The 24,539-nt window shown below is 36.6% G+C and overlaps 1 long non-coding RNA gene across 1 annotated transcript in view; it reads left to right on the top strand.

The window, feature by feature from the left end:
- Positions 1-24,539, top strand: part of LOC105481693 (uncharacterized) — a 722,106-nt gene that overhangs the window by 541,085 nt on the left and 156,482 nt on the right. The gene's annotated exons all lie outside the window — the stretch shown is intronic.

The following is a 24,539-nucleotide window of genomic DNA, read 5'->3' as shown; positions in this document are numbered from 1 at the left end:
TCCTGCTTCTAAAATCCACTCCCTGTCTCTGGTGCTTTTCTAGTTTCTCCTATAAGAATGATTTCTAATATAAACTCCAGGACTCTATTCCCTTCTTTAGGGACCTGGGCTCACCAATCAGAAAGATATAATTTTTGCCAAAAGCAAAAATTGTCTGAGGATCCCTCCTCAGACAAGCAGGCCTAAAAAACGCTATTCCTGAAGCTAGGATATGGGGAGCTTCAGAAATGATAGCCTTCCTATTCACATGATGAGCAGTGAGGACAAAAGGTGTCACTCTTCCAACCCTAGAGATCCATTCCCTCCCTCAGGGTATGGCCCCCCACTTCATTTTTGGGGCATAACATCTTTATAGGACCGGGGAAAGGTCCAGATACTAGCAGGAGAATGCCTAGGACTCTAACAGGTTTTCGAGAATGTGTCGGTAAGGGCCACTAAATCTGACATTCCTTGGTCCTCCTTGTGGTCTAGGAGGAAAACTAGTGTTTCTGCTGCTGCGTCGGTGAGTGCAACTATTCTGATCAGCAGGGTCCAGGGACCGTTGCGGGTTCTTGGGCAAGAGGTGTTTCTGCTGCTGCGTCGGTGAGCATAACTATTCTGATCAGCAGGGTCCAGGGACCGTTGTGGGTTCTTGGGCAGGGTGGCAGGGTGAGGAGGGGGAGCTGTGGAACAAAACAAACCAAAACCATGGGCGGTTTTTTCTTTCAAATGGAAAATACTCAGGCAGCAACAGGCTCACCCTTGCAGTGCATCCTAAGCCATTGGGACCAATTTGACCCACAAATCCTGAAAAAGATGCAGCTCATTTTTTTCTGCACTATGGCTTGGCCCCAATATTCTCTCTCTGATGGAGAAAAATGGCCATCTGAGGGAAGCATAAATTACAATACTATCCTGCTGCTTGACCTTTTCTGTAAGAGGGAAGGCCAATGGAGTGAAATACCTTATGTCCAAGCTTTCTTTTCATTGAAGGTGAATCCACAACTATGCAAAGCTTGCAATTTACATCCCACAGGAGGACCTCTCAGCTTACCCCCATATCCTAACCTCCCATAGCTCCCATTCCTATTAATGATAAGCCTCCTCTAATCTCCCCTGTCCAGAATGAAACAAGCAAAGAAATCTCCACAGGACCACAAAAACCCCCAGGCTATCAGTTATGTCTCCTTCAAACTGTAGGGGGAGGAGAATTTGGCCCAACCCGGATACATGTCCCTTCTCCCTCTCTGATTTAAAGCAGATCAAGGCAGAACTGGGAAAGCTTTCAGATGATCCGGATAGGTATATAGATGTCCTACAGGGTCTAGGGCAAACCTTTGACCTCACTTGGATAGATGTCATACTATTAGATCAAATCTTGGCCTTTAATGAAAAGAATGCGGCTTTAGCTGCAACCTGAGAGTTTGGAGATACCTGGTATCTTAGTCAAGTAAATGACAGAATGACAGCCAAAGAAAGGGACAAATTCCCTACTGGTCAGCAAGCCATCCCCAGTATGGATCCCCACAGGGATCTTGACTCAGATCATGGGGACTGGAGTTGCATCTGTTGACCTGTGTTATAGAAGGGCTAAGGAGAATTAGGAAGAAGCCCATGAATTATTCAATGATGTCCGCCATAACTCATGGAAAGGAAGAAAATCCTCTGCCTTCCTTGAGCAGCTATGGGAGGCTTTAAGAAATATATTTCCCTGTCACCTGACTCACTTGAGGGCCAATTGATCCTAAAAGATATGTTTCTTACCCAAGCAGCTGCAGATATCAGGAGAAAGCTCCAAAAGCGAGCCCTGGGCCCTGAACAAAATCTGGAGACATTTTTAAACCTGGCAACCTTACTGTTCTATAATAGAGACTAAGAGGAACAGGGCCAAAAGGAAAAGCAAGATCAGAGAAAGGCCGCAGCCTTAGTTATGGCCCTCAGACAAACCAACCTTGGTGGTTCAGAGAGGACAGAAAATGGAGCAGGCCAATTACCTGGTAGGGCTTGTTATCAGTGTGGTTTGCAATGACACGTTAAAAAAGATTGTCCAACAAGAAACAAGCTGCCCCCTCGCCCATGTCCACTATGCTGAGACAATCACTGGAAGGTGCACTGTGCCAGAGGACAAAGTTTCTCTGGGCCAGAAGCCCCCAACCAGATCCAACAACAGGACTGAGGGTGCCCGGGGCAGGCGACAGCTCATGGCATCACTCTCATTGAGCCCCAGGTACGTTTAACCATTGAGGACCAGGAAATTGACTTCCTCCTGGACACTGGCGTGGCTTTCTCATTGTTAATCTCCTTTCCTGGACAGCTGTCCTCAAGGTCCGTTACCATCTGAGGAATCCTGGGACAGCCTGTAACCAGGTGTTTCTCCCACCTCCTCAGTTGTAATTGGGAGACTTTGCTACAGATAGTAAGTATGCTTATTTAATCCTACATGCCCATGCTGCAATATGGAAAGAAAGGGAGTTGCTAACCTCTGGGGGAACCCCCATTAAATACCACAAGGAAATCATGGAGTTATTACATGCAGTGCAAAAACCCAAGGGGTGGCAACAGTGGCATAAGCGACTGACAGAGGCAGGGAAAGACCAGCAGAGAGACAAAGAAAAGAGAGAGAAAGAGAAAGACAGGAAGTCAAAGAGAAGGAGACAGAAACAAAGAAGGCATCAAAGAGAGAAGGAGAGAAAGGAAGAGACAGACAAAGAAGAAGTCAAAGAGAGAGAAAGAGATATAAGTAGTAAAGAAAAAACAGTGTACCCTATTCCTTTAAAAGCCAGGGTAAATTTAAAACCTATAACTGATAACTGAAGGTCTTCTCTGTAACCCTATAATGCTCCAATACCACCTTGTTGTCAGTGTAAACAACAGCATAGCTGGAAAGCACTGAGGCCACTGGCAACCCATAGCCTTCCTATCAAAAATCCTTAACCCAGCAGGTTTCCTAACAGGGGATCTACATCTTAATTAATTACCATACAAACGTCCGACCAGACCTAGGAGGAACTCCCTTCAGGATAGGATGATAGATGGTTGCCCCCAGGCGATTAAGGGAAAAAGACACAATGGGTATTCAGTAAGTGATAAGGAAACTCTTGTAGAAGCAGACTTAGGAAAATTGCCAAATAATTAGTCTGCTCAAATGTGCCAGCTGTTTGCACTCAGCCAAATGTTAAAGTACTTACAGAATCAGGAAGGAGCCATCTATACCAATTCTAAGTTAATATGGACTGAACGAGGTCTTATTAATAGCAAAGAATAATTGAAATCCCAAACTTACAAGGTTTTCAACAAAAGTAAAGTTTGCTAAAAGTTAACAGTGTAACACGTATTATCCTACTGCCACACACTCTCAAAGGATTTCTCAGACAGTTTACCAGAAATAACAGAATCTATCCTTACTCTACAATCCCAAATAGACTATTTGGCAGCAGTGACTCCCCAAAACTGCCAAGGCCTAGACCTCCTCACTGCTGACAAAGGAGAACTCTGCACTTTCTTAGGGGAAGAGTGTTGTTTTTACACTAACCAGTCAGGGATAGTATGAGATGCCACCTGGCATTTACAGGAAAAGGCTTCTGAAATCAGACAACGCCCTTCAAACTTTTGTACCAACCTCTGGAGTTTGGCGACATGGCTTCTCCCCTTTCTAGGTCCCATGACAGCCATCTTGCTATTACTCACCTTTGGGTCCTGTATTTTTATTATTATTATTTTTTTTTATGATTATACTTTAAGTTCTAGGGTACATGTGCACAATGTGCAGGTTTGTTACATACGTATACGTGTGCCATGTTGATGTGCTGCACCCATTAACTCATCATTTACATTAGGTATATCTCCTAATTCTATCCCTCCCCTCTCCCCTCCCCACAATAGGCCCCGGTGTGTGATGTTCCCCTTCCCGTGTCCAAGTGATCTCATTGTTCAATTCCCACCTATGAGTGAGAACATGCGGTGTTTGGTTTTCTGTTCTTGTGATAGTTTGCTGAGAATGATGGTTTCCAGCTGCATCCATGTCCCTACAAAGGACATGAACTCATCATTCTTTATGACTGCATAGTATTCCATGGTGTATATGTGCCACATTTTCTTAATCCAGTCTGTCACTGATGGACATTTGGGTTGATTCTAAGTCTTTGCTATTGTGAATAGTGCCACAACAAGCATACGTGTGCATATGTTTGTCATACACAACAAACATATGTGTGTCTTTATAGCAGCATGATTTATAATCCTTTGGGAATATACCCAGTAATGGGATGGCTGGGTCAAATGATATTTCTAGTTCTAGATCCTTGAGGAATTACCACATTGTTTTCCACAATGGTTGAATTAGTTTACAGTCCCACCAACAGTGTAAAAGTGTTCCTATTTCTCCACATCCTCTCCAGCACCTGTTGTTTCCTGACTTTTTAATGATTGCCATTCTAACTGCTGTGAGATGGTATCTCATTGTGGTTTTCATTTGCATTTCTCTGATGGTGAGTGATAACGAGCATTTTTTCATGTGTCTGTTGGCTGTATGAATGTCTTCTTTTGAGAAATGTCTGTTCATATCCTTTGCCCACTTTTGGATGGGGTTGTTTGTTTTTTTCTTGTAAATTTGTTTGAGTTCTTTGTAGATTCTGGATATTAGCCCTTTGTCAGCTGAGTAGATTGCAAAAATGTTCTCCCATTCTGTAGGTTGCCTGTTCACTCTGATGGTAGTTTCTTTTGCTGTGCAGAAGCTCTTTAGTTTAATTAGAGCCCATTTGTCAATTTTGGCTTTTGTTGCCGTTGCTTTTGGTGCTTTAGACATGAAGTCCTTACCCATGCCTATGTCCTGAATGGTATTACCTAGGTTTTCTTCTAGGGTTTTTATGGTTTTAGGTCTAACATTTAAGTCAAGCTGCAGATGGTCTTACAAATGGAACCCCAAATGAGCTCCACTAACAACTTCTACCAAGGACCCCTGGACCGACCTGCTGGCCCTTTCACTGACCTAAAGAGTTCCCTTCTGCAGGACACTACAACTGCAGGAACCCTTCTTTGCCCCTATCCAGCAGGAAGTAGCCAGAGTGGTCATCACCCAATTCCCAACTGCAGTTGGGATGTCCTGTTTAGAGGGGGGATTAAGAGATGAAACCAGCTGGACTTCCTGGGTTGAGTGGTGACTTGGAGAACTTTTCTATCTACCTAGAGGATTGTAAATGCACCAATCAGTGCTCTGTGTCTAGCTGAAGGATTGTAAATGCACCAATCAACACTCTGTAAAATGGACCAATCAGCACTCTGTGAAAGGGACCCATCAGTGATCTGTAAAACGGACCAATCAGCAGGACGTGGGCAGGGACAAATAAGGAAATAGAAGCTGGCTACCCCAGCCAGTAGCAGCAACCTACTCGGGTCCCCTTCCAGGCTGTGGAAGCTTTGTTCTTTCGCTCTTCACAATAAATCTTGCTGCTGCTCACTCTTTGGGTCCACTCCACCTTTATGAGCTGTAACACTCACCATGAGGGTCTGTGGCTTCACTCCTGAAGTCAGCGAGACCATGAACCCACTGGGAGGAACAAATAGCTCCAGGCACACCGCCACCTTTAAGAGCTGTAACACTCACTGGGAAGGTCTGCAGCTTCACTCCTGAAGTCAGCAAGACCACGAACCCACTGGAAGGAAGAAACTCCAGACACATCTGAACAGCTGAAGGAACAAACTCCAGACACACCACCTTTAAGAACTATAACACTCACCGCGAGGGTCTGCAGCTTCATTCTTGAAGTCAGCAAGACCAAGAACCCACTGGAAGGAACCAATTCTGGACACATCCAGGCTAGTCTCAAACTCCTGAGCTCAAGCGATCTGCCAGCCTCAGCCTCCTAAAGTGATGGGATTATAGGTGTGAGCCACCGTGCCTGTTTGTTTTATTTTCTATTTATTTAATTTCTCCTCTGATATTACCTTCTTTTGGTGTTTTATTTTATTTCAGTGTCCTTTCTGTAAAATACTAATATTAAGATAGATGCTTAGCATCTTGGTGCTAGCCTTTCTTCTCTTTTAGTATGCATTTAAGACTCTAAGTTAAGCTGCCCAACACAAGTCCCAGGACGACTTTGAATGCAGCCCAACACAAACCCATAAACTTTCTTAAAACATTTTGAGATTTTTTTTTTTGCAATTTTTTTTTTTAGCTCATCAGCTATTGTTAGTGCTAGTATATTGTATGTGTGGCCCAGGACAATTCTTCTTCTTCCAGTGTAGCCCAGAGAAGCCAAAACATTGGACACCCCTGCTCTAAGTGCTCCTATAAGTTACTGTTTCAATACATAGATCCGATATTGGTGTGTACAGTTTTACAGTAATTTATTTCAAAACTTTCTTATTGTCTTCTAAGATGTCTTTTCTGATATGTAGATTATTTAGAAAATGACTTTTCATATTAAATACATATGAACATTTTCTAATATTTTTCTTTTGATTTCAAGTAGAATTGAATTATAATCAGAGAGAAAACTCCCTGTTATTTCAATATTTTGCTATTTTTAAAGGTGTTCTGTATTGTATACCATATGATCATCCTTTTTATCAATTTTTGCAAAATGTTTCCTACATATGTACCTAAAATAATGCTTTGCTATATTATGTTTTTGGTAGGTAGCATTCTATGTCTATATCAAGGAAATACATTTTTCAAATTGTGTCTTTATCAATTTGCTCTTTACATACTCTACAATTATTCGATAACAATTTTTACTATTATTGTGAATTTGTCTATCTCTCCTTTAAGTTCTATTAAATTCTGGCTTGTATAATTTAAATCCCTATTATTAAGTATAGATAAGTGTATATTATTATCTTCCTGGAGAAGTGACAAAACATTATCATTATGAAGTGACTCTTCTTGTTTTAAATAAAGATTGTGCCTTAAAGCCTATTTTTTCAAGTATTAAGAAAGCTTCATCAGCTTTCTTTTGGTGACTCATGGTATAATTTTACATCCCTTTATGGTGAAACTTTCCACACTCATATATTAGAATGTTTCTGTGTAAACAATAGAAAGCTGCTTTCTTGCCGCTGTTGTTTTTAAACAGTATTCAATTGAATAAGTTACAAAAGCTAACCAACAATTTGGAGCTGAACAAGGTGTGTTTTAAGTCAGTCTGTGCTGTAGTAATGGGTTCGTTGTATATAATGTAGCTACATGTTTCTTCTGTAGCTGCTGTGGGATTTCCCAAAATCTAGATCTTGAATAACTTATCTGAATTTGTTAAGCACTAGAGGTTTTAGAATGCTGCGAGCAGAGGTCTATGTCTGTTAATATTTTGTTACATGTTTGCTTGAGAAAGCTTGGTTAAATAGTATCCTATATTTGCTAATTACTGATTTCTGTTATTCCTGGAAAAAATTGAACAATTGAAAGAAAAATAAGAAGTAGGAGGAGGTGAAGGAGGAATAAAAGGAGTCATATATATATATATATTTTTTAAGGTACCATTCTCGGGAGAACCTTTCTAAGAGGGACTTCAACAAGAATAGTCTGCTGAACATGTTAGTATACATGGGCAAGTCATAAAGTAATCAATTAAATTGTGGTATTTATTATTTTTAAGATCTTAAATGTATTACTTTGTGAGGTGCAGTGTATTTTCCCATATCTTGCAATACCTCAGGATGCAACTGATGCAGAATTTTTTGCTCCTTAGCTCAGCTAATCTGGGTTCTTTTCTCATGACCAGGAAGAATTAGGCATGTGGACACATTGAAGGGTTATGAGTGTGGAATTTATTAAGTGAAAGGAAAGCTCTCAGCAAAGACAGGGGGTCCTGTAAGCAAGTTTCCAACTCCCAAAATGAATACCAGGGCCACCACATGAGCTGAAGAGGCCAGGCTTCTCCCCTGCATAGGGTACAAATTCCTGGTGACTCCGCCCCATTCCCGCAGTGCATGTGGGCCTCCAGTCTATGGTGGGCATGCCCAGGCAAGCCCTCTGTGCATGTTCCCTTATCTATACAAAATATCTGGTGTATAGATATCTGGAAGGTGGGTTGGAGATTCTCTAGGGAACCTTCTCTATGTGCCTAGACCTTTGTCTGCCTCCTGCCTCTACTAATTTGATAATTTTAAAGCATGGAACAGGACCTTTAGACATTTGTAGAAGACTCTGTGTCTAAGGAAGGTGGTTATGCTTTACTAAATTTTAGGTTGGATGTCTTTCGCCTTCTGGAGTTTTATATATATGTAAACCTGGAGATCAAGCATTGGGCTGAGTTTTACAGATTTTTCTTTGGTGTTTGATCAGAATTCTAACCAAAGTATCTATACATTTCATTATAAAAATTTTTATGTTAGAGATTCATTTAAGAATACAAATTACCTGAAATAACAGCTTAAATTAAGTGATAAATTTACTAGTTACGTGAATATAATTATATCAGGTATTGAATATAAAAGGAACTGGAATTTTGTTTTCTTTGTAAATGGTACTTACTCTAAATCGTTAGAGATACTCGGAATGTGGTATTTTAAAGTGGACACTTTATCATTAGAATATATATCTCACGTGATTATTGGTCCACCTTAATGCTGGTTAAAGATGAAAAACCGGGCCGGTCGCGGTGGCTCACGCCTGCACTTTGGGAGGCCAAGGCGGGCGGGTCATGAAGTCAGGAGACCAAGACCATCCTGGCTAACAGGATGAAACCCCGTCTCTACTAAAAATACAAAAAATTAGCTGGGCGTGGTGGTGGGCGCCTGTAGTCCCAGCTACTCCGGAGGCTGAGGCAGGAGAATGGCCTGAACCCGGGAGGTGGAGCTTGCAGTGAGTGGAGATGGTGCCACTGTACTCCAGCCTGGGTGACAGAGCGAGACTCTTGTCTCAAAAAAAAAAAAAAAAAAAAAAAGATGAAAAACATATTAAGCATTATTAGTATTATATTGTTTTAGGGCATCTGATTATCTGACTGTCCTAGATTGAGTTCCAGTATCCTTTTGGGAGAAACAGAGACAGATTTAGATGATTTTTAAAGCTCAATACACATTTTAACCACAAGTCACTATTAATCATTAAAAATAAAAATTAGTCCTTTATTTGGATGCAAATTCATGCAGCACACAAAAAGACTGGAAAAATGCAGATTAGATAAAAGGGAACAGTCTTAGTATGCAAGACACAAAAGATGTTGAGCACAAGGGAAGCAGGAAATCAGAGTGAAAACACAATAATACCCCAGGAAACTGAGAGAAACCTTACTTAGAATGTTGGGTATTTCATAACACTTGTCATAATGACTTGAGTCAGCTTGATCTAAATCTCAAAGGACAAGGTAACCTCAGCTAATATCTGGGCTAAGTTTTGACTGATTTTCTAAAACATCTATTATCTTGTTTACTTGCGTAAAATTCTCCAAAGAGTTCAAGTTGTACAAGTTTTAGTTATTTAATGTGATAATTTATAGGATGAACTGTTTTAAAAATGGGAAAAATGTTATATAGAATGGAAACATATGACTTAGGAGATTTTAACAGGTTAATAACTCTTTCAGGACAAGTTTGTATTAAAAGTTCCTTTTATTCTCATTTATAAATGCCAGAAAGTATATCTCACCAGATCTCATTTCAGAGCAGGACTAAAAAGAAGGTTATAGTCCACACCTTGTGTAAATGCTGCAGCAACAAACATATACACAGTTGAGACCATGTTCTCAGGTATTTGGAAAAAAATTTCCATAGAGAAAAGTAATTGCGAATGAAATAAATTCATTTCTTTCTCAGAAATATATATATCTTAGATTGTAAAATACTAAAGTACAGCACATGTACAATAAATTATATGTGTATAGCCTGATAAATTTTGCCAGACTGAATATATCAAACAACTGGTAAATTTTCATATACAAAAAAAATTCTGTTAAAGTGATTCAGATTGCATTGACTTCACGGACCAGTGTGGGAATGATAGGCATTTTTACATCATTGAATCCTTCAATTCATGAACATTACATATTTCTTTATTCAATTATACTGTACCTTATGTAGCAAAGTTAATTTTAGTTTTCTTTGGACAGATATGACACATTGTTTATTAGATAACAATTAGATACCTAGTTTCTAATTTTGTATGGTTTTAAATGACATTTTTCAAAATTTAATTTTCTAATTTTTGGTAGGATATATAGGAATCCTTTTATCATATTTGTTCACCTTGTCAGGTTCACATACTAATTCACATAGGTTATTTATAGAATTGTTTTTATTTTCTGTGTACAATCATTTGTGAATAGTGGCTTATTTCTTTTCTTTTGGCTTTATTTTACTGGCTAGATAGTAATACATGTTGTCTTTACCAATCTCAGGTAGAAAATCACACAGTGAAATAATTCGATAAATTACATGAAGTTTGTTGTAACTAGCCTATTGCATGCGGTTAGGAGAAGTGCAAAAGGGGATGCTGAGTTGAGAGACAAGCAGAAGATCATGGACTTTGCAGCCCATACTAATTAGGTTTCCCTTGTAAGTGCAGGGCAATTTGTTCATAATATAGCTAAATGGAGTCCACGATCTTGATTTTAGTAGTTCTACAATCTTTATTAATTAAGAGAATATTAAAACTCAAAAACTAAACACTCATCCTAGCTAATAAAGTTAAGAAAAGGAAATAAAAGTATACATATGAGAAAAAAAATTAAATTATCTGTGTCCACAGATGATAAGATTGTGCATGAAGAAAATCCAAAAGAACTGACTGACCCCCAAACTTCTTGAGCTAGTAAGCAATTATAGCAGGGTTGTAGGGTACAAGGTTAATATATGAAAGTTAATTACTTTCCTACATACTAGCAGCAGACCAGTGGAATTTGAAATTAAAAACATGATTTCATTTATATTAGTATCCCCTAAAATGAAATACTTAGGTAAAAATCTAACAAATATACACAAGATCTGTATAAGGAAAACTATAGAATTCTAATGAAGGAAATCAAAGAACTAAATAAATAGAGGAATATTCCATATTTATAGATATGAAGAATTCATATTGTTAAAATGTCATTTCTTCTCAACTTGATCTTTAGATTCAACTCAATCCTAAGAAAAATGTCAACAAGTTATCTTGTGGATGTCAACAAACAGATTCTAAAGTTATATGGAAAGCAAAAGACCCAGAATAGTCAACACAACATTGAAAGGGAAGAACAAAGCTGGAGGACTGACACTACCCAACTTTAAGGCTGGCTAGAAAGCTATAGTAATTGAGACATATAGTACTAGAGAAAGAAGAGACAAATAGATCAGTGCAACAGGACAGTCCAGAAATAGACTCAAGGAAACAGAGTTAAATATACTTTGGAAAAGATGACAGGAAGTACAATAGAGCAAAGATAGTTTTGTAAAACAAATAGTGCTGGAACAAGTAAATGTCTACATAATTGATAAATAATTGATAAGGTAAACTTCATTAAAATTAAAACTTCTGTGAAAGACAATGTCAACAGAATGAGAAGACAAGCCACAGATTGGAAGAAAATATTTTTAGAAGACATATGATAAAAGACTGCTATTCAAAATATGCAAAGAAATCTTAAAACTCAACAATAAGAAAACAACCTGATTATAAAATGGGCCAAAGACCTTAACAGACACATCATCAAACAAGATATGCAGAAGAAAAATAAGCATATGAAAATATTGCCCACATCATATCACATTAGGGAAACACAAATTTAAACAGCAATGAGATACCACTACATACCTAATAGAATGGCCAAACCCCAGGATGCTGATAACACCAAATGCTGCCAAGGATGTAGACTCTCAAGAACTCTTATTTTTTGCTGGTAGGAATGCAAAATAGTACATTCATTTTGGAAGAAAATGGCAGATTTTTGCAAAATAAAACATACTCTTGTCGTATGACACAGCAATTGAACTCCTTCAAATCTACTCCCGAATAACGAAAAACATGTCCACATAAAAACCGGACCATGAATGTTTACAGAAGTTTTATTCATAATTGCTAAACCTTAGAATCAACCATGATATCTTTCAGTAGGTGAATGGATAAAAAAAGTATGGCACATCCAGACACTGGAATGCTATACAGGTTTAAAAAGAAATGAGCTATCAAGCTATGAAAACATAGGGAGGAATCTTAAATACACATCACCAAGTGAAAGACACCAATATGAAAAGGCTACATACTGTATGATTCCAAATATATGACACTCTGGAAGAAGCACTACTTTGAAAACAATGAAAAGATTAGTGGCCTTCAGTTTTGGGAGGATGGGGATAAATAAGTAGGGCACAGGATAATTTTTAGGGCATTGAACATACACTTATGATACTATTATGATGGATGCATGCCATTATTCATTTTTCCAAACCTATAGAATACACAACTGCAAGAGTGAAGCCTAATGTAAACTATGGACAAGGGGTGGTTATGATGCATCAATGTAGATTTATCAATTATAATAAATGTAGCACTCTATTGGGGAAATGTTGATAATGGGGAAGGCTATGCATGTGTTCGGGGAGTGGGTATATCGTAAATCTCAGTGTATTCCCCTTAATTTTGTTGTAAATCTAAAACTTATCTAAAAAAAATAAGATCTTTTAAAAAAGTAAACATTTAATAACATATTAACTTTATTGAGGGCATAGAATTTCCATATCCTTCATTACTGCCTCCCCACTTCTTAACAAGGTGCCTGACACAATATTAGCATTCAATAAATACTTAAGAATTAATGATAAATGAATGTGAAATGAGAAAAATAAAGCGGAGGCTATGTTTTCCCATTCCTAGGCCTGATATGTTTTTTCCATATAAATAGTCAAAGTCAGACATTTAGCCTTCTTCCTAAGCCTTTTCTTAATTGAAGGTGACATCTCTGCTTGGCATATTTATATTACTTCTTTAAGAGTTTCTCATGTTTTGTTTATTTTGTTGTGATACAGTCTCACCCTGTTGCCCAGGATGGGGTGCAGCAGTGGCAAAAACATGGCTCACTGAAGCCTTGACTTCCTAGGCTCAAGCAATCCTCCCACCTCAGCCTCTCAAGTACCTGGGACTACTGGCATGCTCCACCATGCTCGGCTATTTTTAAGGGTGTTTTGTTTTGTTTTGTTTTGTTTTGTTTTGTTTTAGAGAGAGACAAGGTCTTACTATGTTGCCCAGGCTAATCTCAAACTCCTGGGTAAAAGCAAACCTCTGACCTCGGCCTCCCAAAATGCTGTGTTAACAGGTGTGAGCCATCGCACCTGGCCTCATGTTTTTTATACCACCAGCTGTTAATTCACAAGATCATCATTCAAGTTTAATATCTCAATTCATTTATATCTGCAATATGTAAGCTAATTTCCAAATACTTCTTACTTCCTAATATATACCAACATGTATGAAAGCACATTTCTATTGATTGATCCAGTTCATCCAGCGAAAGATGCCCTGGATCCTTTGATAATTTTAGACAGAGTGCAACTTTTGGTACATAACCCACACAATACTTTTGATTCTCAATGGTTTCCAGTCCTTTTTATTTTGATTCCTGTTCCTTTTTCTTTCTTTCTTTCTTTCTTTTTTTTTCCATTGTGACATAATCTCACTCTGTCACCCATGCTGGAGTGTAGTTGCGTGATCTTGGCTCTGCAACCACTGCCTCCCGGGTTCAAGCAATTCTCTTCCTCAGTCTCCCTAGCAACTGGGATTATAGGTTGTTTTTAATTTAAGCAAAACAGTTTGGGTGTTAGAAAGAGGACTTCTCACTCAATATTCTTTCTAAACTGCTGCATCTAACTTTATCATAATCACTGCAACTCTGTGACATATTTATTCAATTATCAATAGAATTCAATTCCAATATTTAATGCAACCCCAGATATATCCAATTCTAGGTAAACTATACAACTATTGTGCATGTATGTGTGTGTGTGTACACATAGGTATGTGTATATATTTCTTTATTCAGTCATCTAAATTTCAACATATGTGGTAGCTTGCCTTGTTCATTAGCCACTTGATAATATGGATATAGAGATGTGTTAATTTGCTGAGGAGACACTGAGGTACAGAGGAGTTGGGTGCTATGTCCATGCATAAAATAGCTTATTCTTGGAGTCAGGCTCAGTTTTAACAATTTCTTGTCTAACTCTCTTTCTGTTTCAGCTTCTGAAAGGCCCATAATGTCGTAACCATTGATGTGAAATGGATATCAAGATAAAACTCCATTATCTAATAACCTAAAAATATAAACCATTTTTCAGGAGCTAAATGCATTAAGTAGTCTTATAAATTATTAATCTCTAAGGAACATTAAAAAAGAACACTAAGACTTTTAAAATACTTTGTACCAGAAAAAGTTGTTTTGAGCTCTTCTATTAATCCATCCACCTTAATCTTTTAAACAAGAGATAATCATTCATCTGTTCATTCATCAATATCTATGATTGCAGACTCAATCATGGAAAAGCCTGTCTTTTGTTTTTGGGTAACTTTAAGCTGATGGGGTAAATGAGGTATGCATATAAATAACACTGTTGCAGGACATCTCACGTTAAAGATTGAAAATTGCACATATAAAGTAAAAATGAAAGTTGAAGACAATAATTTAAAAAATTAAGAATGGTTTCCTGAAAAAGAAAATGTTTGATGTGGTTCTGAAAGAAAGAACCAAACTAAAAATTCCAGCAAAGGGGAAAGAACATAGTAAGCAGAGAGAGTCTCTAAGTAAAGTCACATCAGCAAAAATACAAGCATTCCATTTCCAGAGTTTTTGTTTCATATGTCTAGAGTCGGGCCTGAGAATTTTCATACCTAACAAGTCATGGTGCTGCTGGTCCAAAGATTACACTTAGAGAAGAATTGCTCCAAAGTAGGTTTTGCCTTGGTGTGGTCAGATGGCTGCTGGGAATCCTGGGACTACCCTGTTTGTTTGTATCTGGATCACATGCCCAGCCCAGACTAATCATTAAAGCCTGGATGTTCCAGATGGTCAGGCTTGGATCATATGCTCAGCCCTGTATCTGGAGACAAGGTCACATGGACTGAGGAAAGCAAAGACCCACAAAGGATATTTTGGATGCTATTACAGAAGAAGGCTGGGGGGCAGCACTGGGCAAACACAAACATCACCTATTCACCAATGTCCTCTAATTCACAGCTCGACTTTGATTTGAAGAGTAGGATGGTTAAGGACATCAGAAAGAATTTCACAGAGAAAAGGGTCGAAACAGAACATGCAAAACCACAAAGGTAAAAATAATCAAGGTGGGGTGTGAGATATATTGTTCCAAAGTAATTTATTATCTACTTAAAAAAGACACTGTGCCATTTCTGGCAACATGAATTAATCTGGAGGACATTATGCTAAGTGAAATAAGCCAGGTACAGAGAGACAAATACTGCATGACTTCTCTTATACGTGGAATCTAAAGTGATGAAACACATAGAAGCAGAGAGTAGAATGGTGATTACAACGGACTAGAAGGAAGGAGAAATGGGGGTGTGGGTGAGAAGGTACAAAGTTTCAGTTATGTAAAATAAACATCTGACAATCTGTACAACATAGATTACATGCCTGGTGATTAGCAATATTATAATTAATATTGTATTAAATGCTTTAAAATTTGCTAAGAGGGTAGATCTTATGTCAAGTGCTCATACCCCAAAAAGAAAAAAATAAATTTGTTTTTAGAAACAGCAATAAATGGGGCTGGGGGAAATTTGTGAAGATACTGGATAAGATTATGACATTGATAATGACAATGGTCTGATGGCCTCACAGGTATACACCTATCTCCAAACACATTATATTGTATATGCTAAATATTTACGGCTTTAGTACATCAATCATACCTTAACAAAGCAGCTACAACTTTATTATTTAAGTGGGGAAGCTTTTAGGAATTAAACGGAGCATCATTAACAACAACATCAGGACAATAGGTGAAACCAGAAACTGTCCTATACAAACCAGAACTTATGGTTATCTCAATCATGGATTTTGGGGGAGTGGAGAGAATTAAAACTAAAAATATCTGCTGGAACCTGTTCAAAAAGAAAACAATGTCTTGCTGAGTGGTTTAGAATTTGTGTTCTGGCCAAAGCATTTTCATCGTCATTCCTATGTTATAGATGGGGTTAGTGAAGTGAGAGAATTACTGCTCATAGGCATGTCAGAGTAGGCATTGATGTAACCTAGAGGACATCTATGTTTAACCACTTAGATGACTTTGACACTAGACTTCAGCCTTTAAGCTTCTCTGATTTATATTTTAAATATAAATGTCTTAGAGTCAGAGACTGTCAATGGGGTTTGATGGGCCATTTTGGGCCATTTTGATTATTTATAGTTTTTTGATAATTAATTTGTGTAAACATTTATTTTTATCAGCATATTTAATTAGTTTGACCACAATCTGAATCCTGAGGAACAAAGTGAAAAAATTTTAAATCCTTTAGATGACTTACCTGAGCTCAATTTCCATCATGGCAAAATCTATTTGTCCTCCGGGCCCTATGGTCATTATATATACACCTGCTTATATCCTAGACAGCATTTTAAAACTATTTTCATTGAATAGTATATGATACTAAGTGCACTCATGTTAATATATAATCACAAAATTTATTGTTATTACTATATATATATATATATATATATATCCCTGTCAATAATAACTTTAAGTGACTGGAAACTTTACTGAAATGTGGCGTTTTGACTTCAAAATGTAATGGTGTCCCTCATAACTTGGAAGAGTATATACATTTTCAAAACCCTTCAATGTATAAAAAACCACAGCGATTGAGAGGAAACTACTGCTATTTATTTGCAAATTACTTGCTGAAAATGTAGTTTGGTATCAACGTGTTGCACAGCTGAAGAAGGGCAGCATTCACTTTGTGTTCTATATGAGTAGAAATCACACAATCGTACAACATGGTTGATCCTCAGTTACATTCAAAATTTCCCAAAAGGTATAGCTCTTTATTGCAGATGCTGGGTTCTTTTTGGTTTTTACATTTTATTAGTCACTGTTACAACAAAATGTTCTTTATAAAGCTTTTTATAAATCTAGAAAATAGTCTTCCTTGGCAAAAATGATGTCTGCTAGTCTAAGTGGAGCCTGCTCTAAGAACCCTGGATGTCGATCTGAATTATTTCATAAGCATCCTTTCCAGAAACACATTGACAAAAGTCCCAGAATGCCTGGATGGCCCTGAGAGCACAGTCTCCCCATGAGACTGTGAAAAAGTTATTCATTTTTACAGCATTAACTTCAGAAGTTATAGGAAAAGACGTTTTCTTCTTTGGACTCACAGTTAGCTATACAACAGCAATAGATAGAAAGCTCCCATTTGCGGGCGGAGGAGTGTCCCACCAGCAAAAAAAAAAAAAAAAAAAAAATGCGCGTGGTGGAAAAAAATACAAAACAATACAACATACTAAAGCACACTTGAATTTTGAGCCTGTGAAAACTTAGTGTCCAAACACAGGTAAAATGATTTCCAAATAAATTGACCATCTGAGGGATATTTTCCACACATTTTAGTGCTATTGGAAATGGATAATTTGAGAACAAGTGGGGAAAACAAAGGAATAATTCTTTAAGCAGGCATGTTCTCTTGTAATCTTGCCCTTGTGAAAAACTGCCCGCAAGCATATTTAAGGGCTTATTGTTCTGTTTTCTGTGTGTATGAGGTATGATCACGCATCTGGGGAATGAGTTATAGAATGGAAAATGTTCCCTGGCCTGAGACTACAGACAGAGCTGTTCCGGCATTGCTTTGGCTCAGTGACAACATGTTAAAATTCCTCTTACTGCAGCAATGGTGGAGTCTCAATTTTTCTCAAACAACAAGATAAAAATTATTCTAGTTTGCACACTTTGCTTCATCGATTTTATGTTTGACCAAAAAATCACAAAAGCAACTTGTATATTCAATTATATAATAATTTTTAAACATTATTTCTAAATGTATTTATTTGCCTCTAAATGCTATTCAATATCTAGCTAAGCAAACAAGTAAAACACATGTGAATATTTGTATCACTGTCCAAAAGACATAGATGAGCAGCAAGGAAATAAATGCCATGACGTTTTACTTGGCTACAGGTTTGTTGATTGTGGACAGATGTTTAATAGGTTTTCATTTTCTTTCCTTTTTTAAAAAAATAATACTATGTCTCAATTATTTGGAGATGATTTATCCAGTTGTCAACACCTTTAATCTAATTTCCTAAAGCTTGGTGTAGATTGTTACTGGGTGGTGTTACCGGGTAGTGTGTAGAAAAGCATGAGGAAGTTTCAGCATAAATCTGCTAGTTTTCTATTGTTACTAACTTGAGTAACTTTAGTGGAAGAGAAAAATATGCATGTACTGACACATTTATGAAAATGGTATATTGTAATATGTCTCAATAGTGAATTGATTTTTTGTAACTGTTAGTTTCTAAAATACTCTAGAGATCCTATTTTGTTTTATTTAGACATGCTTTTCAAAAATTGCTTAGACAAAATGTTAATTTTCATCAGGTTTGTCAAAAACAGCTCACTTTTTTCTACTTGGAATGCTGCTTTCTTGGTTTCTGGAAAATGTTTCTTCATTAATATATTTCTTGAGATATGTTAATTTTAATAAAATTAAATTTAAAAATGCAAATTTAATTTTAAGAAAATTTAAATAATTTTTAAAAATAGAAAAAAGAATTGAAAATAATTTTATCATGTAAACCTCATCCTTTTGCATTTCACATCAGACATATTATCATAGTGTGATACCTGGAACATTTTAAGAATACTTTGTAATTAAAAAATTTATTTGCTAGGAAAATTTATTTTTTACTTTATTTATTTATTTATTTATTTATTTATTTATTGAGACAGAGTCTCAGTCTTTTGCCCTCACCCAGGCTGGAGTGCAAACAATGGTGCATTCTTGGCTCTCTGCAGCCTCCACCTCCTGGGCTCAAGCAATCCTCCAATCTCCGCTTCCCGAGTAGCTGGGACTACAGGTGTGCACCACCATCCCCAGCTAATTTTCTTTGTGCGTGTGTGTGTTTGTGTGTGGAAGTGGGATTTTGCCGTGTTGCCCAGGCTGGTCTTGAAGTCCTGGGCTCACGTGATCCACTGTCTCAGCCTCCTAATATACTGGGATTACAGGCATGAGCCATCGCACCCAGTTGGAAATTTTAAATTTCTATAGCACTTACACAAACTTATGAAACAAGAGAACTCTAATTTTCTAAAATCAAGAGCTAACTTGAAAGCAAAGAGAAAACTATTTATTGTTTGCCAAAATTGTAATAATGTTTGACTGTGGTATGATTAACAGAATTGAGTAATGAATTAGCTTATGTTAGATGATTTTGCATAATTATTTACCCTGCTGTTTTACTGGTTTGTTTTACTTTACATAATATGATATTTAAAACAGTGATTTGACAGTATCTTTTAAAATTTATCTATTTGGCTAACCACTAGCTTGTATCTTAATCTAAAAGACCCTGTATTGACGTTCTCTTTGGTCATAAATTCTCCTTAATTTATTAGATTACTAAGTTTGAAATATCGACATTAAATTTCATAAGCTGAAACATTAAGGAGGTAATTTTTTTCTCTCTCTAGGTAGTTTTTGAAGGTGGGGAAATTGTATGAAACCAGTCTCTGTGACTGATCAACCTGTGCTTCTCTGGTTTGCATATGTAATAGATGTCCTCTTAAAATAATATGCATGTAAAATATAGCACATTTTTAATAGAAAGACGTGTTCTAATATTTACTTTGTGTTTCAAATTATGTTAAACTGTAACATCTCTCATTTCTTTTTTCTTTTTCTCTTATTTTTTCTTTAGGCTTGCTCTCCTTTTTTAAATTGTATATGTAATATCAGCTGTATGGGGGTTTGAAAAAGTCAGGTTAATATTGAACAATTTCACCATTAAAAACAAGAAAGAAACCCTGGATGCTTCTCAGTCTTTGGTAACAGAAAAACTTGCAGCATTTTTATTTTTTAGGGAAAGAGTCATGAACTGTGTTTTGTAGGTAACCTGGAAAAGGGTGTTTTTTTAAATAAATGGTCAAGACAGGGACATTAGTTCACTGACATCAATGCCTATTTGCATTACTTTTGCGAAAAAAAAAGTTGTTGATACCAAAATTGGCACATAATCCACAAAAAGTCAAACAATTTAATATTTTGATGTGTGCTACAACAGTGATGAATAATTTGAGTTTGTCCACATTACCAAAATAATAATAAATCCTTCAAAAATATTAATGTATTAGATATCTTTCTGGGTTTTAAGATTGTGTTTCCTTTTAGTGCACTAGCAATCATGTAGATTTATTCATTCATATTTGTGTTTACCTATAAGACCTCTATATAATATTGTTCATAGTAAAGTATATTTTGCATCTTTTTTTCTTACAAATATTGAGCAACAGCAAATTCTTTTAAGTGTGTGCATTTTTTAAGTATAAAGCCATGATTAATATCTTTCTCAAACTTGTCTTAATTTTGTGCAAAATTCAAATGTGTATCTGGATTTCACAATAGCATTCCTTTTACCTCATTCTGTCAGGTCAAACCTTGTACAAACTAACTCCTTTCCTTAGCTTCAAAATATTAAAACTCAAATGACTCTGGATAGTACTATAGGTCATTTACTAATTATATATACAAACATAGTCGTTATTTTTTAAAGCAGAACTTCCATGAGCTTCTGTTTCTGGTTGAGAATTAAATCTGTGTATCATTTGATATTGCAAAGTCAGAAATGATGTTATAGTCTCTATAATTTAGGCTATCTCATTAGATGTAAAACTGTCTTTAACATTTGTTAATCTAATTACCTGCTTTGTCAAAATATGTAGTGGTCAGTCTACTTTTATGTGTTGTTTTTGGTGATGTTACTTCCTACTTCCCTCATTGTGTTTACAATAAATGTATGATTTGTGTACAGCAAAAGACCATCAACATCTTCCTAGTCAACAAAGTTTAGTCTAGAATTGCTTGCTGTAAACAAAGATGAGAAAAGGATACTTTGTTTACTCAGGAACATGGTCTAGTGTCTGAAGTTTTGCTTTTATGAGCTTAATTTTTTTTTCAAATAAATTCATGTTTTATAAAAAAACTTTAGATATTCTTTGTGATAGCTCAGTGTTACCTAAGGCATACATTTAATTTTGAATTCTTATAAATATTCTACATCATAAGTGATGTAGAAAAGCTATCTGAACTACATAGTGACTGTGGTAGTAGTGGTGATAGTAGTGATGGTAATAATAATTTCACTTATACCCATAACTAGTTTTAAAAGCAATTTTGTTGTGTGAGATAGAATAGTAAGACATGGCATACCTACTTTCAGGGGGAAAAAAACACCTTCATATAGCAAATAATGTACAAGCCCAAATTGAATGGTAAAGGGAGTGCCAAGTAAATATCATAGACATATGAGGAGCATAGAAATGTAAAGAACAAGGAGCTTGAGTCAGGCGCACCTTTATGCCAGTGGTGTGAGTTGCATTGGCAGCGTTTTATATGAAGTGAGCAATAATGGAAAATCCCAGATACATGAATGGATTCAGAATGGTAAAGACTCTAGGATTTGAGAGACTTTTTATGGGACTGCAAGAAAGAGTGAATACAGGGAAAATAGATTAAACAAGCATTCTGAATAGCTTGAACTTTCTTCTCAAGCAATGGGAAGACAAACTACCACTTACTGGAAATCTGCTGTGTTTTCAAGCTTTGTGCTATGCACTTTGTGTGTATTATCTCTTTTTATTTTAACAACAGTCCTTTTAGGTAGATAGAAAAATGACATGAAGAGAAATAGAATAGCTTCACTTTCACAAATGTATTCATTGTGTTAGAGAAATAAAATGGAAAGCATATATTCTGAGTATGTCTGAGGGTTTAGTTATTTTCCCACATTTTAGTCATGTATTTACATTGTGGTGAATAGACTCCATGTTCTAGATACTGAGCTGCAACTTACAGCTGCAACTTACAGTGGTAAGTAGTTGAACTGGTTGTCAAATGAAGTTATTTGTGTTCCAGTCTCTGTGCCTACAGAGCTTCTCAGAGGCAGTAGGTCTGTCATCAAAAAAATGGCAGTGTGAAAGCCCTCTTATGTCACCATCTTAGATTTTGTTCAAGAGAATGGAAACTAAGAAACTGAGATGCTGACTTTGCCAGAGTCATAAAGCCAGGAAATGATGGGTGTTTAACAGCTCCCTTCCCCGAAACAACCTTGAATAGTCCACCAGATGGCTGGCATCAAGGTTCAAGTATGTTTGACTTGGGCTGCCTTTCTGATGCTACTGTGCAGTTCTCATTTTTCTGGCCTTACTTTGTTATTTGATATAGAGACACAAACTAAAGCTTGAAAAGTCCAGTGAAGTAAATAAAAAGCATTAATGTTTCTATTTCCAACTTCCCTTATATATTAAAAATATTCAGTTTAACTTCTAAAGCCAGAGTATTGTTCATTCATGTAGAGCCATTTCTCCTAGAGGCTAAGATAGAAGACAGTTGCAGAATGGTTGGACAATTAAAGATGGAGTTAATCATTCTCTTTTCATTAGAAAGCACATTGCTACATGTCTAAGAAAACAGCAATTTTTAAATGCCCTATTTTGTCAATTAGCATAAAATGTGGTATTTCCCTAGTTTACTAAGTCATAAGAAACTCAATTTTTATTACTCTTTTGGTATTTTTTCCATAACTATGTATTTTTTATTTTTGCCATCACTAGGAATGCATATTTGAAAGAAATGTGTACCCACATTAAATAATCTTATCTGTGAAAGGAGGATAGTAAGCAGCAAAATTAACTAGTAGGCAGCTATTATGAATAGCTGCATAGTACCTCAGGAAATATTTAATAATTGGAGGCTTTAATATTCTAGCACTTCCTTTAAGGTCTCAAGTTAAGAAGGATCACTAAATTTCTGTCTTGAGCAACTGAATATGAAGTACAAATTTATGAGGTGAACAGGAAGTAAACACAGTCATTTTAGGGGTCAAGTGACTTACTGGTTGTGATATCTGGAGAAAGTCCTAATTTTCTCATTTGTTAAAAACAAGTGGTATAAAAATATGTGTTCTATTTAATTCGTTGGTTTGGTATAGAATTTTGTTAAATGTTAGGAAAAGCGAAAGGTTTTTGAAAACTCTAGAACTAATTACAAATAAACACTGTTTTTAAAATGTATCATTCCTGGTTATTATCAGTGTTACTTCCTACCCTTTTGGTTTCCAACTTTTACTGTTATTTTTCAGAATGCAGCATTTCAAACCTGAGGCTCCTTCATGAAAATGTGGAATGGGGGGCTTGTCTGAAATACCAAGTGTCTGCTAGTGTTGAGTGCTCAGTACTCTCAGTGAGGCTGCCCATCATCTCTCAGGGGAAGCCAGAGTGACAGCATCTCAGATCCACACTGTCCTTGAGCAGGGAAGTTGGGGTCCAGTTACAGCTCCTATACTTCTCAGTGTGCTCACCACCTCTCTAGGGTTTCGCTTCCTTCCATGGCAAAAAAAAGGAAGATTGAAATAGCTAATCAATAAACTTCTTTTGATTGTTAAACCCCATGTTACTGTGAACCACAGCTAGAGATGATGATCTTGGGATGCTGACTAAAGTGTTTTAAAACATAAATTTTAAAAAGTTAAAAGTAGAGGTTTTGAAAAAATAACTAAGCCAAGACTTCATTACTTTTTGCTGTAGATTTTCCATTTTCATACTTTGTATTACATTAAAGTGAAGGAAACTTCAACACAAGTAGGTGTGTAGAAGGCCATCTGAGGGAAGATTAAAGTTATGTATTTATTTATCTATTTATTATTTTTTGAGATAGGGCCTTGGTCTGTCACCCAGGCTGGAATGCAGTGGTGCAATCATGGCTCACTCTAGCCTCGATCTCTCATGCTCAAGCAATCCTCCGACCTCAAACTCCTGAGTAGCTGGGACTACAGTTGCACATCACCACATCTGGCTAGTTTTTGTATTTTTTTTGTAGAGACAGGGTTTCACCATGTAGCCCAGACTGATCTTTAACTACTGGACTCAAGCAATCTGCCTGCTGTGGCCTCCCAAAGTGCTGGCTGCACTACAGACTGTACCTGGCCAAGCCTAAATTTTTAGAAAATGTAAGTCAAAATACCTTATTTTAAAAGATTGTATATATTTTATAAGTTTCTCAAAACATTTAATCAACATGGTTTTTTTATACTGATATTTAAGAAAATAACAAATGGTGATTGAGAGCTTGAAATGTGGAATCAGAGACTGGAGTTAAATATTGGCTCCATCCAGTTTTATCACTTACAGCCACGTGGATTTGGTCAGTTTTTCCAACTTCCTTCAGTGCTAGTTTCTCATCAGTAAAATGAGAATAATGTAGCATGTAACTCATAGGGTAGTTATGAAGATTAAATGAGAATATGTGTAAAGAACAAAGTGGAGGTAGCAGTGAATATGTGAATGTGCTATAACTATTCATATGACTAAGGATAATTTGACTGATATATTAACAGTATTTAGAGTTATAAAATTTAGAAATAACATTC

The sequence above is a fragment of the Macaca nemestrina genome, chromosome 16, assembly GCF_043159975.1.
Source record: "Macaca nemestrina isolate mMacNem1 chromosome 16, mMacNem.hap1, whole genome shotgun sequence".
In the NCBI taxonomy this organism is placed as follows: Eukaryota; Metazoa; Chordata; class Mammalia; order Primates; family Cercopithecidae; genus Macaca; species Macaca nemestrina.
Note: the sequence above shows the minus strand (reverse complement) of the source record. Positions and strands in the feature narration are given on the sequence as shown.